The sequence below is a fragment of the Carassius gibelio genome, chromosome B22 (genome assembly GCF_023724105.1).
Source record: "Carassius gibelio isolate Cgi1373 ecotype wild population from Czech Republic chromosome B22, carGib1.2-hapl.c, whole genome shotgun sequence".
NCBI lineage: Eukaryota > Metazoa > Chordata > Actinopteri > Cypriniformes > Cyprinidae > Carassius > Carassius gibelio.
The window spans coordinates 7430175-7445791 of NC_068417.1; the positions used below are offsets into that span (position 1 = coordinate 7430175).

General features: G+C 40.1%; 1 protein-coding gene across 1 annotated transcript in view; it reads right to left on the reverse strand.

Annotated features, from left to right (window-relative positions):
• LOC127987724 (gastrula zinc finger protein XlCGF49.1-like) overlaps window positions 1-15617 on the reverse strand; it is a 198857-nt gene that overhangs the window by 113998 nt on the left and 69242 nt on the right. The window lies entirely within an intron of this gene.

A 15617-nucleotide genomic window follows, 5' to 3' on the forward strand; every position in this document is an offset into this window, starting at 1 on the left:
TCAAGACGCTGGGTAAGTGTTATTTACATTACAGTTCATCAATAAATACAATTTTTACATATAAGCTACCTATTTTGAAAAGAAAAAATGGGATTAAATGTATAATGTTAAACTTTTTTCTGAGCTACATAGTTGAATCTTTTGCAAATAGTGACTGGTCAATAATCTCTAGTGTAACACCTCCCTTTTTTTTAAGATGTTACTCTGAGGTAGTTCAACAGAAATTCGACCGGTACTGAAAGATAAAACCACTTCACCAAACAAATATAATTTTTTTCCCGTATCTTATTCCCACAAGTACATACACTCTCTCTCTCTCTCTCTCTCACACACACACACACACACACACACACACACACATATATATATATATATATATATATATATATATATATATATATATATATATATATATATATATATATACAGGTATCATGATCCAGTCTTTGAACTGCCGTTAATTCACCACACAGACTTTCACGCTGCACAGTACACCCTGGAGAACATTTCGCATGATCCATTGCACGAATCACAAGTTCACCTGATAACAGTCATACCATGCACTTGAGAACAATTACACACACACACACACACACACAAACAGCACAATCATCAGACACACTCTATAAGCATTGGACTTCTAACACACTGCCAAGTATTGTTCTGCACATATCCCTCTCCTAGCAAAAGCTGAGATACCAAACCATTCTTTGTTTGTTTTCTTTCTTGTATTGTTTTATAGTTTTGATAGTCTTGTTTCAGTTTATAGTTTTGATAGTCTTGTTTCAATTTCCAGTTTTCATAGTCTTGTTTCAATTTATAGTTTTCATAGTCTTATCTTAGTTTATAGTTTTCATAGTTTAGTCTTTTTCCTGCCTTGCCCTTTTTCTCATGTTTTGACCCTTTGCTCTGGATTCTCTACCCCTCTTGCTAAGCCCTTTGGGTATTGTTCATTCATCGAAGACCCACACTTGCCCTAGAAATATTCTTTGTCTTGCCCTCTGTATATCTGTTTGCCAGTGCTTGACCCATGCCTTTTATGACCACATCTCTGTCCAATAAAAGCTTCAATATGGATCCACACATGTCACGTCTCATCGGCTCCAACGTTACAGAAGGTGCATACATACAGGTGCATCTCTATAAATTAGAAAGTCGTGGAAAAGTTCATTTTTTTCTGTAATTCAACTCAATTTGTGAAACTCTTTATTAAACAATTTCAATACACACAGACTGAAGTTTTTAATTGTGATGATTTTGGCTAAATTCTAATTTATTGATATGTATATGGCAATATTAAGATGTATATGGCTATATATACCTGTATATAGCCACACACATAAACAAGCATACAAACACTCTTTGTCTCTGTGCAGATGAGTCAACATAATAAACTTATCATCAATGTCCAGACTTTAGATGAGCTGGAATGATGATGGTGATGAGATGAGATGAGTATAAATCCACAAGGTTATTTGATAGCGATGCAATGATATAATCCAATAATAAAATGAGTGAGAGGTGAAGATAGTCAATGGCATTCAGTGATTCACTGACCTTAACGCTGCGTTGATTAAGGACACATGCCATAGCCTCGCTTGCTGCCGGCAGCCTGGGATGTGGAGGGGTGGCTGCCATCCACCATGAAGGGGAGGAACAGGGAGCAGAGGGACTGGAGGGGCAGAGGATTATCAGGCCATCCACTAGGTGGCAGAGGAGTATCGGGCCATCCACTAAGGTCTATCCAGTGTCACTGCCAGGCATCATGGAAGAGTTTACCCAGTTTGGTGGAGGGCCGAGCAGCAGTGTGTCTGGGAAGTGGAACAAGATTTTTTTACTCTAAGCTCTTTCGTCTCTGTCTTTCATCATTCTTCTATCTCATTTTTTCTAGCCTTGTTTGTCTGTCTTTACCCCCAAGTATGCCATGACCCCTGTGATCAGCTCCCCCGGTGGGGGTGGCAGGGTGTGGAATAGAGAGAGGACTCAGATGCAGAGTAGTAAAAGGAGAATCTATATTCTCGCCACAAAACACAAAATAGCATAAACAATAATTAAATGTTGCTAAGTTGAACAGAGATCCCAGAGCTGGCCGGCACACTGCGGACCACTCGAGATGTCTCCATACTATGGGTCCTTGAACATTAGTGGATAAGACACTGAAGCTTGGACAACGCACAAAACATGGGCAAGGGCAAAACAATCTACTCACGGTGACAGACAGAAAGGCAGAGACATTTAAGGGAGTGGGGGAATAAGTGACAGATGTAAGAATCAGCTTGTGATTCGTGCACCACCGCTAAGATAAGCGCTGATTGCCCAGACCATGAGCTACCGAACATGACAGGACAACACAGACTGCTGGGGAAGCCAAGATGACAACCTGCACCGTGACAGTACCCTCCACCTCAGGAACGCGTCCTGGCATCCCCGGAGGATTCACCATAATGCTGATGAAACTGATTGATGAGAGCGCAATCCAGAATATTGTGAGCCGGAATCCAGAATCTCTCCTCCGGACCATAACCCTCCCAGTCCACCAGATATTTGTGACCACTGGTTGTTGACGAGTGCCTGGAAGACTGCCGGGGAGTTGGAAAGCCCAAACAGCATAACTAAATATTCAAAATGCCCCATATAGATGTTAAAAGCGGTCTTCCATTCATCCCTCTCCCTAATCTGAACCAAGTGATAAGCACTGCGGAGGTCCAACATTGCAAAGATGGTTCCCCCCTGTAAGAGCTCGAAGGCCGATGACATCAATGGCAAATTATAACAATTCTTTACCATAATGTCATTCAACCCTGGTAGTCAATACAGCAGTGATCCATCTTTCTTCTCCATGAATAGGAAGAGGCTTGCCCCAGCTGGAGAAGAGGAGGGGTGAATAATGCCTGCTACCAGAGAATCGTGTATATACCTCTTTATGGCCTCCCTCTCTGGACCAGACAGAGAGTAAAGTTGGTGTGACCCAATAACAAGTGAATAAGGAGAAATCAAATCTCCTCGGAATGATTAACAACCAAATTTAATGTAACAAACTTGGTGGCGTCGGTAATCCAAACAGGTTCGGCCAACACAATGGCCGAAATGTTGCCAATCTGGAATCAATGAAGTCACCATCTGCTCCAGAGTCGATTAATGCTGAAACTTTGTAAACAGCTCCCCCAAACTGTAATGAAACCTGAAATTCTGAACAACCACCAGGTGGCAGTTGAGTGGTAGTGACACTTACCATGGCCTCTACCTTGTGTTATAAGCGTCACCCCACCACAGGGCATGCCGCTACCATATGACCCACCTCACCGCAGTAGAGACAGAGTTGATTGGCCAAGTGAGGGCATCACTCTCCTATGGTCAGCAGTGCTCTCCCGACTTGCATAGACTCATCCTCCAGGAGGATGGGTGCTGAGACAGCATGTCACATGCTGCTCCAAACTCAGCCCCGGTGAGGTGCTCATGGAGAATCCCCCTTCTTCAGTACTGGGAATGGGGGAATTACATTCATTGACCCAAATGGCGAAGACTGATAAGCCCATCCTAGCCAGAAGGCAGCTCCAGAGAATAGATCTAGTCCTTCACATGGTCAGCCAGGCTTTGGAGGAAGTTACTGAAATGACCAACATGAGTTGGGCTCACCCAAGTATGGAGCGGGGAGATTAAGACGCGGTTAGCTGGTAGTATGTTGTGTGGTGTGTAGTGAGCGCACTGATGCCTTTGCCCTGTGGCTGCCATGGCATCATCCAAGTGGATGCTGCACACTGGTGATGTTTGAGGAGAGGATTATAATTATAAAAATTATTATATGAATAAATTACTATACACTGATAAAAAAAAAAGCATGAAAATTAAAACGCACAATTTGCATGTGAGGATCTAAGGGTCCTTCAATGTGAACGCAGTATTATTTCATAACATGTTTATTTTTTGTTCCAGAGGGTGTGAGGCTGAATCTGGTGGTGTGTGGGAGTAACAGAGAATTAATATCCTTCATATCAAACCTGATCCTGAAGCAGAGCGAGAGCAGATCAGAGCTGAGCTCAGAGTGTGTGAGGAGAGACGTGGAGCTTGATGGACGTCTGGTCAGTCTGGTGGAGCTTCCAGCTCTGTTCAACACTCAGCTCTCAGAGGAGGAAGTGATGCGTCAGACTCACCGCTGTGTGTCTCTCTGTCATCCTGGAGTTCATGTGTTCATCCTCATCATTCCTGATGCTCCACTTAATAATGAAGACAGAGCAGAAATAGAGGAGATCCAGAGGATCTTCAGCTCTAGAGTCAACAAACACATCATGATCCTCATAAAGCAGGATTCAGATCATCAGACAGCAGAACTCAATGAAGAAACACAGTCTGTCATTGAGAGATTTGGAGGACGACATAATTTCATTGGTCCAAACACACAAGCATCTGTGTTGTTGGAGAAATTAAAGCAGATGGTTGAAGAAAATAGTGGTGATTATTTCTCCACAGACAAATTGATGGACGAAAAGATGGAAAATCTGCAGAAATTTGAAATAAGGAGGGCAATTCATTCATTAGATAAGTGGTTTGAGTCCCAAGGTAATGATCATGAAATCTGCAGGGATTAAACAGTTTTCATGATTGCTAAAGTCTTTGCAGAGATCAGAAGAAACCATATGACTAGCATATGGTGTTTTGGTATAAATTACACACATAGCATTCTCTGATTATGTAGATAATTGACAATCTTCACTTTAAATGTATTTTTTCTTTGATTTATCTTTAGATTCAAAAGAAAGAGAAGATGAACTAAGGATTGTGCTGCTGGGAAAAACTGGAGTTGGGAAGAGTTCAACAGGAAACACCATTTTAGGAAGAAAAGTGTTTGAATCAGACATTTCTCAAACATCTATTACTAAAGTGTGTCATAGAGAGACAGCTGAAATCAACAGCAGACACATTACTGTGATCGACACTCCAGGACTGTTTGATACTGATTTCAGTAATGAAGAAATCCAGAGAGAAATCAGCAACTGCATCTCCATGATCCTGCCTGGACCACATGTGTTTCTCTTACTGATCCCAGTGGGACGATTCACTCAAGAGGAGGAAAAATCACTGAAGATCATCCAAGAGATGTTTGGTGAAAACTCTTTAAAGTACACCATAGTGCTCTTCACCAGAGGAGACTTTCTAAAGAACAAAATCATTGAACAGTATCTGGGAGAACCTGGATCTACCCTTAAAAACCTGACTGAAGCATGTGGAAACAGATTCCATGTGTTCAATAATGAGACTAGAGACCGAACACAGGTGACTGATCTACTGCAGAAGATAGACAACATGGTGAAGACAAACGGAGGGAGTTACTACTCATGTAAGATGTTCAGAGAGATGGAGAGAGAACTACAAGAACAACAGAAGAACATATTGATGGAGAATGTGAGGCAAATAATCAGAGAAACAGAAGAACTGATGAACAAACATAAAGAAGAGAAAGAGAGGATGAAGATGAAGATTGAGGAAGAAAGACAGAATCATGAGAAAGTGAGAAAGATAAGAGAAAAAGAATATAAAAGAGACATTAAAGAAAGAGAGGAGCAAGAGAGAAAGATGAAAGAGGAGATGAAGAGAGAACAAGAGGAATGGGAGAAACAGAAACAACAGGAAAGACAAAGAAGAGAAGAAGAGGAGGATAAATGGAGAAAGAAAGAAAAGGCCATGTTAGATGAATATTATCAGAGACTTAAACAAGAGATAGAGAGAATAAAGGTGATGGTGGAGAAAGAAAGACAGAATCATGATCAAGACAGAAAGAGACTTGAAGAAGAGCATGAAAGAAAGAGAAAGAAAGAAAAGGAAATATGGGATGAATATTACCAGAAACTTGAAAAAGAAATCGAGAGAATGAACATGACAATGGAGGAAGAAAGGGAGAATCATGATAAAGAGAGAACAAGGAGAGGAACAGTATAAAAAAGATACATTAAAGTCACTGAGGAACAAGAGAGAAAGATTGAAGAAATAGGGGAAGAAATGCAGATAGAAATTAAAGCTGCAAGCAGCTAAAATGGGCCCTCGCACCCGGGCTCACCACCAGCGAGCTGGTTTAAATTTGCATTTAAAGTCATAAATATAAGTGAAATATGTCAAAGTCATTTATATGTGTCAATCTTCCTGTTGCCAGCTATCATTATAATGGAATATTTGCCTTCAGATGTGTTCAGGCCAGGACTCTTATCGAACATGTGAAGTTTGGGCCAGATTGGACTTTGTATGTCTGAGTTATAGCAACTTCATTTTTCATGGCGAATCATCAAAATTCGCCAGGCTGTCACGGACACACCCTTCGACGAAAACTCAAGATCTTCGCAATTTAACATCGCAAAAGCCTTTAGATTAGGCATACCAAATTTGGTGTTGATCTGAAAAAATCTCTAGGAGGAGTTTGTTAAAGTACAATGCATGGAAATGACAAAAATTACACAAAATTTGCTCATAATATTAAAAATAACCAACTTCCTGTTGGGTTTAGAATTTTGCTCCAAGAGTCTTTTTTGTAGGTATTGGTGTGTTACATATGTGTGCCAATTTTCATGCATGTAAGTGAAACATAGCTGGAAGGCTGTTGATTTTTTTTAGTATAGTTGGCGCTGTCGACCCATTTTGCCACACCCTCTTCTGAATCCTATATCAGACGAAAATTTTCACCAGGTTTGACACGTGTGCAAAGTTTCGCAAAAATGTGATTAATTTGGGAGCAGAAGAAGAAGAATAGACAAAGCAGATACAAGAGGGTCCTCACACCATTGGTGCTCGGGCCCAAATAACAGGCAATAAGGGATTACTATAATCAGAGACTTGATGGGAAAAAGAAGATCTTCAGAGTTCAAGCATGAAGATGAGAGAGTCTAGATGAAACACAAATACACTTGAGAAATGCACTTAAGTTGCTTTTTTATGCACTTTACATTTTTAATTGTACTGGCTCATTTTAGAACAACTTAACATATGTTCAAGTGAAAAGGATGACCTATGATCATTTTTGACTGTCAGCTACCTGCAAAAATCCATACCAATCGTTTTTCAGGTTGTGTCCTTTGCTGGAGCAGCTGAGAGAGGTGCACTATCATTACACTGTATGCCTCTAGAGGCGAATCACTGACACTTTGTGTTGTTTGTTTTAACACCTGAAGCTGTGCACTGCAGAGACCGGGACACTAAAGATGCAGATTTAACAAAAAACAAAGTAACTGTATGTATACTTTATACTAGAGTGCATGTCTTCATATCATTATAAGTCATTGATTTCTTGACTAGATGCTGCATAAGTGGAGAAGAGCAGTATGTTTGCTGTCAAGGCTGAGAAAAATTTTCAGCAAAATGTTGTTGTTGTTTTGTTTAGTTTTTTGCAATTTTTAAGCAAATCCGGCTGCAGTGTTGAACCCATTCCCAAATGAGATTCTTATTATTAACCTGTCTTCTTGTGCATTTCTCTTACATGGGCAGCCAGCCTTTTCAAGAATTTGGATGAATTAGTGTAATTGTACAGCTGCAGTGTTCTAGAAATAGAAAATTGGAACGACCAACTTATTTTGTGATGACTGAAAGTCATCATCTGCAACCTTGTGTTTCAGGGTTTCAGTCACCTTAGAGTGGCCTGTCATCTTGCAATTTCAGTGAAAATTATAGAGGAATGCTGCCATTTAAATAGGTTCTGTCAGGTAATTCAGGAAATTAGCATCAGTTGCAAAGTTATTCTTCAGATATCTCATTTAAGTTTTTATACTGTGCTTCAGAATACATTCAATTGATAAAATATCCTTAAAAAAACTGCCCTTCTACTCATGTTTGGATCATTTCAAATAGGACTAAGCGGTGACTTTGATGTTTTAACATTTTCATACAATAAATAAAAAAGAAATCAAATATTTGGGTAACACTTTATAATAACTGCACACTATTAATCAATAATTAAGCATTAGTAAACAGATAATTTCATAATTTATAAAACATTAATAGACAGTAATAAGCAGTTTCTAAATACAGATATTAATGCTTTGTTCTTGATTTAAAAGCATATCTATAATGTGTTTAATAATTGTATTTTCATACTTTATTCATGATCAATTTATCATTTCTCAATGAAGTATAGCATTATTTACAAACCAGTTATTTAGGAGTTGCCAGTGATTCATAAGATCACAAGAAATGTAGTAAATTCAGGTAGTTATAAAGCATTTAGTAGTGGTGAGTTAACTATTTATGTGAGCTCATCTAAAGTGAGTCTAGTTATGCCTTGTAAAGCATTTATAAAGGATACTTAAAGGCTCAGTTATCTTCTAAACAAAAAAACAGAAACAAACACAACACAGTGATACAGAACATATAAATATTAACAGCCTTTAAATCTCATTTGTAAAAGCTTTACAAGGCATAAATAGTCCTCACTTTAGATGAGCTCACAAAAATAGTTAGCTAACAACTACATATGTTTTATAACTACCTGAATGAACCCTGACTTACAGTAGAAATACATGTTAATAAACCATTTATTAACACTATAAGTAACTATTACTATATGTCTGAATAAAAAGATGTATGAATGCACATTTAAATAGTTTATTAATCATTTACTTACAATTTCTAAGTGATCTTATGAACCACTGACAATTCTTTAATAACTGGTGTGTAAATAATGCTATACTTAATTTAGAAATGATAAATTTTCTAAAATACATTATAGATATGCTTTTAAATCAGGTATAAAGCATTTATATCTGTATTTATAAACTGCTTATAAATGTCTATTAATGCTTTATAAATGAGGAATCAAATGTTTCCTAATGCTTAACTAATGATTAATAGCATGCAGTTAATGTAAAGTGTTACCAATATTTGTTTTAAACTTAACAAAAGCCTTCATCCCACGGTGTTAAATACTGAAATACTGAGTTGACAATGGTCCAATGGTCCAACTACAGCAACTACAGCAACTTGTTACGAGAAGCAGTATAAAAGCTGAGCAGGAACTACAGAAGATGAGAACTTTTCTCCAGAGCATGTCCTTTGTCTAGCCTGGCCTCGTGCAGTTTGTTGTAGCCTTTTGGGGTTCTTTGTAGTAAACTTCATTAATCTGAAGTACTGTTGATTTCACTCTGTTGTTTGATTGTTACCCTTTTTGGAAGCTGTAGGGAGGTGGGTGCCTTTTTCTTTTGTCCTGTACATATTTTTCTCCTGGTTTGAGGATTAGATAGGGAGTTAGTGTATAACTTTGTTGTTGATTTTATTTTCATTTGACAGGTTTAGAAAGAATCTAATTTCCAGAATAGACACCCTTTTGTTTGTTATTTTGGCATTATTCCCCCTCCTGAAGTTTTGCTTCCCTCTTAATGTTATTTCTTTGAGAATTGTTAACTCCCAGCATTCACTGAGCTGTTAATAAACCTTTTTTTTTTAACAGCCACCTTGTTGTTGTTGCTATGCAGGGGCTTGGGTAAATGCTCTTCCCAAACACTAATATTGTTACGTTACTGTTAAACCCCTAGATGCATAAGACGTAACATATTTTGGGGGCTCGTCCGAGATCGTTAGGTAGTAACTTTATTTATTGTGCTTTTGGAAAAGTATCATCGAGCTTTGGTTTTCTCTTTTTTGGTGGTGAGGGCAGTGTAGTGTAGTAATGGAATTTGACTTAATAGAGTTTACGCTTGCACCTTCCACAGATGTTTATAATCGATGCAAAAAAAAGGATTTGTTATTGATTGCTGATTTCTTTAATGTTACTGTGCCTGGAGGTGCTACTAAGCAGGTGGTTAAGGATGTGCTGTATGAGGAGTTAGTGACCAGAGGTATTTTGCCTGATGATTCACCGCCTGATGTGTCAAGGGAGGATGTAGCAGCTGGAGAGGCATCTGCTTCTAGTCCATATCTTGCCACTGAATATCGACTAGATCCGATGATTGAGGTTAAGTTAAAAGAGCTTGACTTGGAATTAAAAAAACAAGAACATGACATTAAAGTAGTACAACTCCGTACTGTCGAAGTTGAGGCAGATAGGGATATTAGGCTTAAAACACTTGAGATTGAAGCTGAGAATTTGCGGAGGAAGTCTGTTCAGCCTGTTCCCCTTCCACGTACGAGAGCTCCCTCTTCACCAGCATTTGGTGTTGCCCAGTTACAATCTAGTACCGTTAACTACGATTCAGTGGGTGATACCCAGTCAAACTTTGATGTTGCAAAGTATATAAAACTCATACCACCTTTTAGAGAAGCTGAAGTAGACTCCTACTTCATCACTTTCGAACGCATTGCCATAAAGTTAGGGTGGCCGAAGGAGATGTGGGGTCTCCTCCTGCAATGTAACTTTGTAGGTAAGGCACAGGAGGTCTGTTCTTCACTTCCGATTGAACAGTCTCTTGATTATGAGATGGTCAAAGCAGCAGTATTAAGAGCATATGAGTTGGTTCCTGAAGCCTACCGGCAGCGCTTCCGGAACTTATTGAAATCAGCCAAACAAACATATGTAGAGTTTGTGCGGGAGAAAAAAACACTTTTTGAAAAGTGGTGCCTCGCCAGTAAGGTGACGAGTTTTGAACAGTTGCAGGAACTTATTCTATTGGAAGAATTAAAGCATTGTGCTCCTGAAGCTTTAGTTGTTCATTTAAATGAACAAAAAGTAGGCACACTCTCTGAGGCAGCTGTGGTTGCAGATGAATTTGTGCTTACCCATAAGACAGTGTTCCCAGTTTCACGGCAGTCCAAACATCAGTATTTGAACTTTGAGCAATCGGGGAAGGAAACTTCAAATGTTCAAAGGGAAGGGGCAGACAAGGGTCGTAAGGCTGATGTAAGGCGCTTCGGTAGTAAACGTGTATGTTTCTATTGTTTGGATTCAGGGCACCTGATTTCTGATTGTAAAGCGTGGAAGCAGAAGTATGCTGCTGGGAAATCTAAAAGTGTGGCGTTTGCTCAGACTGTTTCAACTCCTGAAAGCTGTTCCATGCCAGTTAAGAGCACTGGGTACGAACCCTTTCTCCTTCATGGTTTTGTTTCCCTTTGTGCTGACTCTCTGGGTAAGCCTATCTCCATTCTAAGGGACACTGGTTCAACCCAGTCATTCATTCTAGCTGATGCATTGCCATTCTCACCAGAAACGTACTCCGGTATGGATGTGTTGGTCCGGGGAATTGAATTGGGATGTGTTAGGGTGCCATTGCATAGGGTTTATCTAAAGTCTGATTTGGTTACAGGTACAGTTCCTCTTGGTGTGCGAACTGAGTTGCCTGTGGATGGTGTGAGCCTTATTTTGGGGAATGACTTGGCGGGTGGTAAGGTTTTTCCATCCCCGGTTGTTGTAGCCTCCTCTACTGATCCTGAAAACTCTAACTCAGAAGCAGTAGATCTGAAATTTGACAGAGATCATCTAGTTGCTGCCCAAAAATCTGACCCATCTCTAGAACCCTGTGTTGAGGCAGCTGTTCCGTTGGCTGATTCGTGCAGTACTAGAATAGCTTTCTTCTGGGAAAATGGTGTTTTAATGCGTCGTTGGAGGCCACACGAAGTTGATGATGCTTTAGCTGTCTATCAAATAGTCTTACCCTCTGATTATCGTCCTCAAGTATTGCAGCTAGCCCATGAGCATCCCCTTTCTGGCCACCTTGGGGTTAATAAAACCTATAAACGCATTTCCCGGTATTTCTTCTGGCCTGGATTGAAATCTAGTGTGTCCAGATTCTGCAAGTGCTGCCATGTTTGCCAAATGGCGGGTAAGCCGAATCAGACCATTCCATCTGCTCCACTACATCCAATTCCAGTGGTGGGAGAGCCCTTTGAGCGTTTGATTTTGGATTGCGTTGGGCCACTTCCAAAATCCAAATCGGGACACCAATATGTTTTAACCCTGATGTGTGCTGCAACTCGGTTCCCAGAAGCCGTGCCACTCCGTACTCTTAAAGCCCAGGCCATTGTGAAGGAAATAGTTAAGTTCTGTTCAACATTTGGACTGCCTAAAGTTATCCAAACAGATCGTGGTACCAACTTCACTTCCAAGGTGTTCTCTCAAGTTTTACAACAGTTAGGAGTTGATCATCAGCTCTCCAGTGCATACCATCCAGAGTCCCAGGGGGCGCTAGAGCGCTTTCACCAAACCCTCAAAACAATGCTACGTGCGTATTGTATAAGTACTAATAGAGACTGGGCTGAAGGTCTGCCATTATTAATGTTTGCAATCAGGGAAACTGTACAGGAGTCATTGGGTTTTAGTCCTGCAGAGCTGGTGTTCGGGCACACTGTCCGGGGGCCCTTAAAACTGCTGAGAGAGCAGTTGTTGTCCAAACATCCTGTGTCTAGAAACATTTTGGACTACGTGAGTGCTTTCCGGGAACGTCTCCATAAAGCTTGTGAGGTGGCAAAGGCTCATTTGGTGACCGCACAGTCCAAGATGAAGTTGCGTTATGACAAAACCAGTGTAAAACGTATCTTCCAACCTGGTGATTTAGTTTTAGTTTTGCTTCCTGTTCCAGGCTCAGCGCTGCATGCTAAGTTTACAGGTCCTTATGCCATTGATAAGAGACTTTCTGACACAGATTATGTGATCTCGACTCCAGATCGTAGGAGAAAGAGTAGAGTGTGTCATCTGAACATGTTAAAGGCTTATGTCACAAAAGAAACCTCCAAAGCTTGTGTTGACACTGTTACATCTGTAGTTGCTGCTACTGTGCTGTCTGCAGCATATTCTCCTGTGGAGGATAACCTGATTGTACATGAAGACCGAATGTCCTGTACACGTCTAGACAATTCAGCGGTCCTGAATGACTTGGATGCATATCTTGCTCATTTGCCAAATGACCAGCGAACAGATATCATTGAGTTAATGAGTAGATACCCTACCCTGTTCTCCGATATCCCCAGCCAGACTACCGTCCTCATGCATGATATTGATGTAGGTAGCTCTGCTCCTATAAAACAACACCCCTACCGTGTAAACCCTCATAAACGTGAGATAATGAAGTCAGAAGTTGAATCCCTCTGCAACAAGGTTTTGCTAAGCCTAGCCAGAGCCCCTGGAGTTCCCCATGCTTGCTCGTTCCAAAGTCTAACTCAACCCATCGCTTTTGTACTGACTACCGCAAAGTGAATAGTCTCACCAAGCCTGACTCTTTTCCTCTTCCCCGAATAGAGGATTGTGTTGATCGAGTCGGTTCTGCACGTTACGTCACCAAGTTAGATCTCCTAAAAGGCTACTGGCAGGTGCCCCTCACACCGCGGGCCTCAGAAATATCTGCTTTCGTTACCCCTGACAACTTTCTGCAGTACTCTGTTATGGCTTTCGGGATGCGAAATGCACCTGCGACCTTCCAGCGCTTAATGCAACAGGTACTGTCGGGAGTAACCAATTGCGAGGCCTACTTGGATGATGTGGTGGTCTATTCTGCTAGTTGGGAGGAACATCTGAATAGTCTAAATCAAGTTTTCTGTAGGTTATCTGGGGCATCTTTGACCTTGAACTTGACTAAGTGCGAGTTTGGTAAGGCCGTAGTTACTTACCTTGGTAAGAAGGTTGGCCAAGGGCAGGTGAGGCCAATTGAAGAAAAGGTTGCTGCCATACTTAATTTCCCCACTCCTACTAACAAAAGAGAATTGAGAAGATTTTTAGGTATGGCTGGTTACTACAGGGGGTTCTGTAGAAACTTTGCTTCTGTGGTTGCTCCGTTGACAGATCTACTTAGTACCTCTAGGAAATTTGTGTGGAGTCCAACATGTAACTGTGCTTTCAGTGCTGTTAAAGACTTGTTGTGCCATGCCCCCGTTCTTTCTGCTCCAAATTTTGGGTTGCCCTTCAAATTGCAGGTGGATGCTAGTTCCTCTGGGGCAGGGGCTGTACTACTGCAAGAAGATCTAACTGGTGTAGAACATCCTGTGAGTTATTTCTCCAAGAAATTTACCAAGTGTCAAAAACAGTACAGTACAATTGAGAAAGAGGCCTTGGCCTTACTGTCAGCGTTGCAGCACTTTGAAGTCTACCTGGGGGGTAGTTGTACTCCAGTGGTAGTTTACACCGATCATAATCCACTAGTATTCCTGGGGAGAATGTGTAACTCGAATCAGCGACTGATGCGGTGGTCCTTGATCATCCAAGAATATAACCTCGAGATTCAACACCGAAAAGGTACAGAGAATGTTGTAGCTGATGCACTGTCTAGGGTGTATCATTTAGATGAGTAAATTGTTGATTGTGTGTTGTTAAACCTTAATTCATGAGTTTACAAATGTTTATGGGATCCTATTTGTAACTTATGGGTGGGGGTGTTACGTCCAGTGACGTATTCAATTGTGTTGTCTGTATTGTTGCATGGTCCTTTTGTTGTTTCTCTCTTGCTCCGTCTCTCCTGCTTCTCTGGCTCCTCCCACTCTTTCCACTCGGGCAGGTAGCTGATTGCCTTTTCCAGCTGCATCTAATTACCAACCGAAGGAGAAGCAGTATAAAAGCTGAGCAGGAACTACAGAAGATGAGAACTTTTCTCCAGAGCATGTCCTTTGTCTAGCCTGGCCTCGTGCAGTTTGTTGTAGCCTTTTGGGGTTCTTTGTAGTAAACTTCATTAATCTGAAGTACTGTTGATTTCACTCTGTTGTTTGATTGTTACCCTTTTTGGAAGCTGTAGGGAGGTGGGTGCCTTTTTCTTTTGTCCTGTACATATTTTTCTCCTGGTTTGAGGATTAGATAGGGAGTTAGTGTATAACTTTGTTGTTGATTTTATTTTCATTTGACAGGTTTAGAAAGAATCTAATTTCCAGAATAGACACCCTTTTGTTTGTTATTTTGGCATTATTCCCCCTCCTGAAGTTTTGCTTCCCTCTTAATGTTATTTCTTTGAGAATTGTTAACTCCCAGCATTCACTGAGCTGTTAATAAACCTTTTTTTTTAACAGCCACCTTGTTGTTGTTGCTATGCAGGGGCTTGGGTAAATGCTCTTCCCAAACACTAATATTGTTACGTTACTGTTAAACCCCTAGATGCATAAGACGTAACAAACTGATTAAATAAATTTATTGTATTTTGGAGATTTCTTTTTTTTTATATAAAGCTTTGAACATCAAAACCTGGATTAGAATTTTTTTATGTTATTATAACCTAAAGGTGCTATGTGAAAGTTTTTAAACAGAAAATAGTGTTTTTTACTTGCCACCTTCTTGGTAAAGAAAACACATTTTCACTCAAATGAATCTAAATGGCATTTTGGAACCAAAGTCTTCTTCATTTGCAAGGCTTTATTTAACAGACATGGTCAAAATAGCCGAGGGTCAACAACAATAGCAGATATAGCACAGGCAAGATGAAGGAGTAACAACCTGAGCTGATTTTTTAGTGAGGAAAATTTTTAATAGTGAACAATATTTCTCTACAAACTGCTAAATGGTTTGTAAAATGCAGTATTTGGTTACAGTTCAGAATTTCAGTGATATAGGACTAACATCATCACATGATCTGGGTTAATGAGTAATTTTTTATTTAGTCACCAGAAAATGTTAACAGTTTTCACCAGAAAATACAGTGTAATTTCAGAATAATGTTCAGATTACAGTAATCATGTAACAGATAATACAAAACCCAAAGTAAATAAATGCTTTCTTTAAAACTCTCTCGTTACTGTTAGTT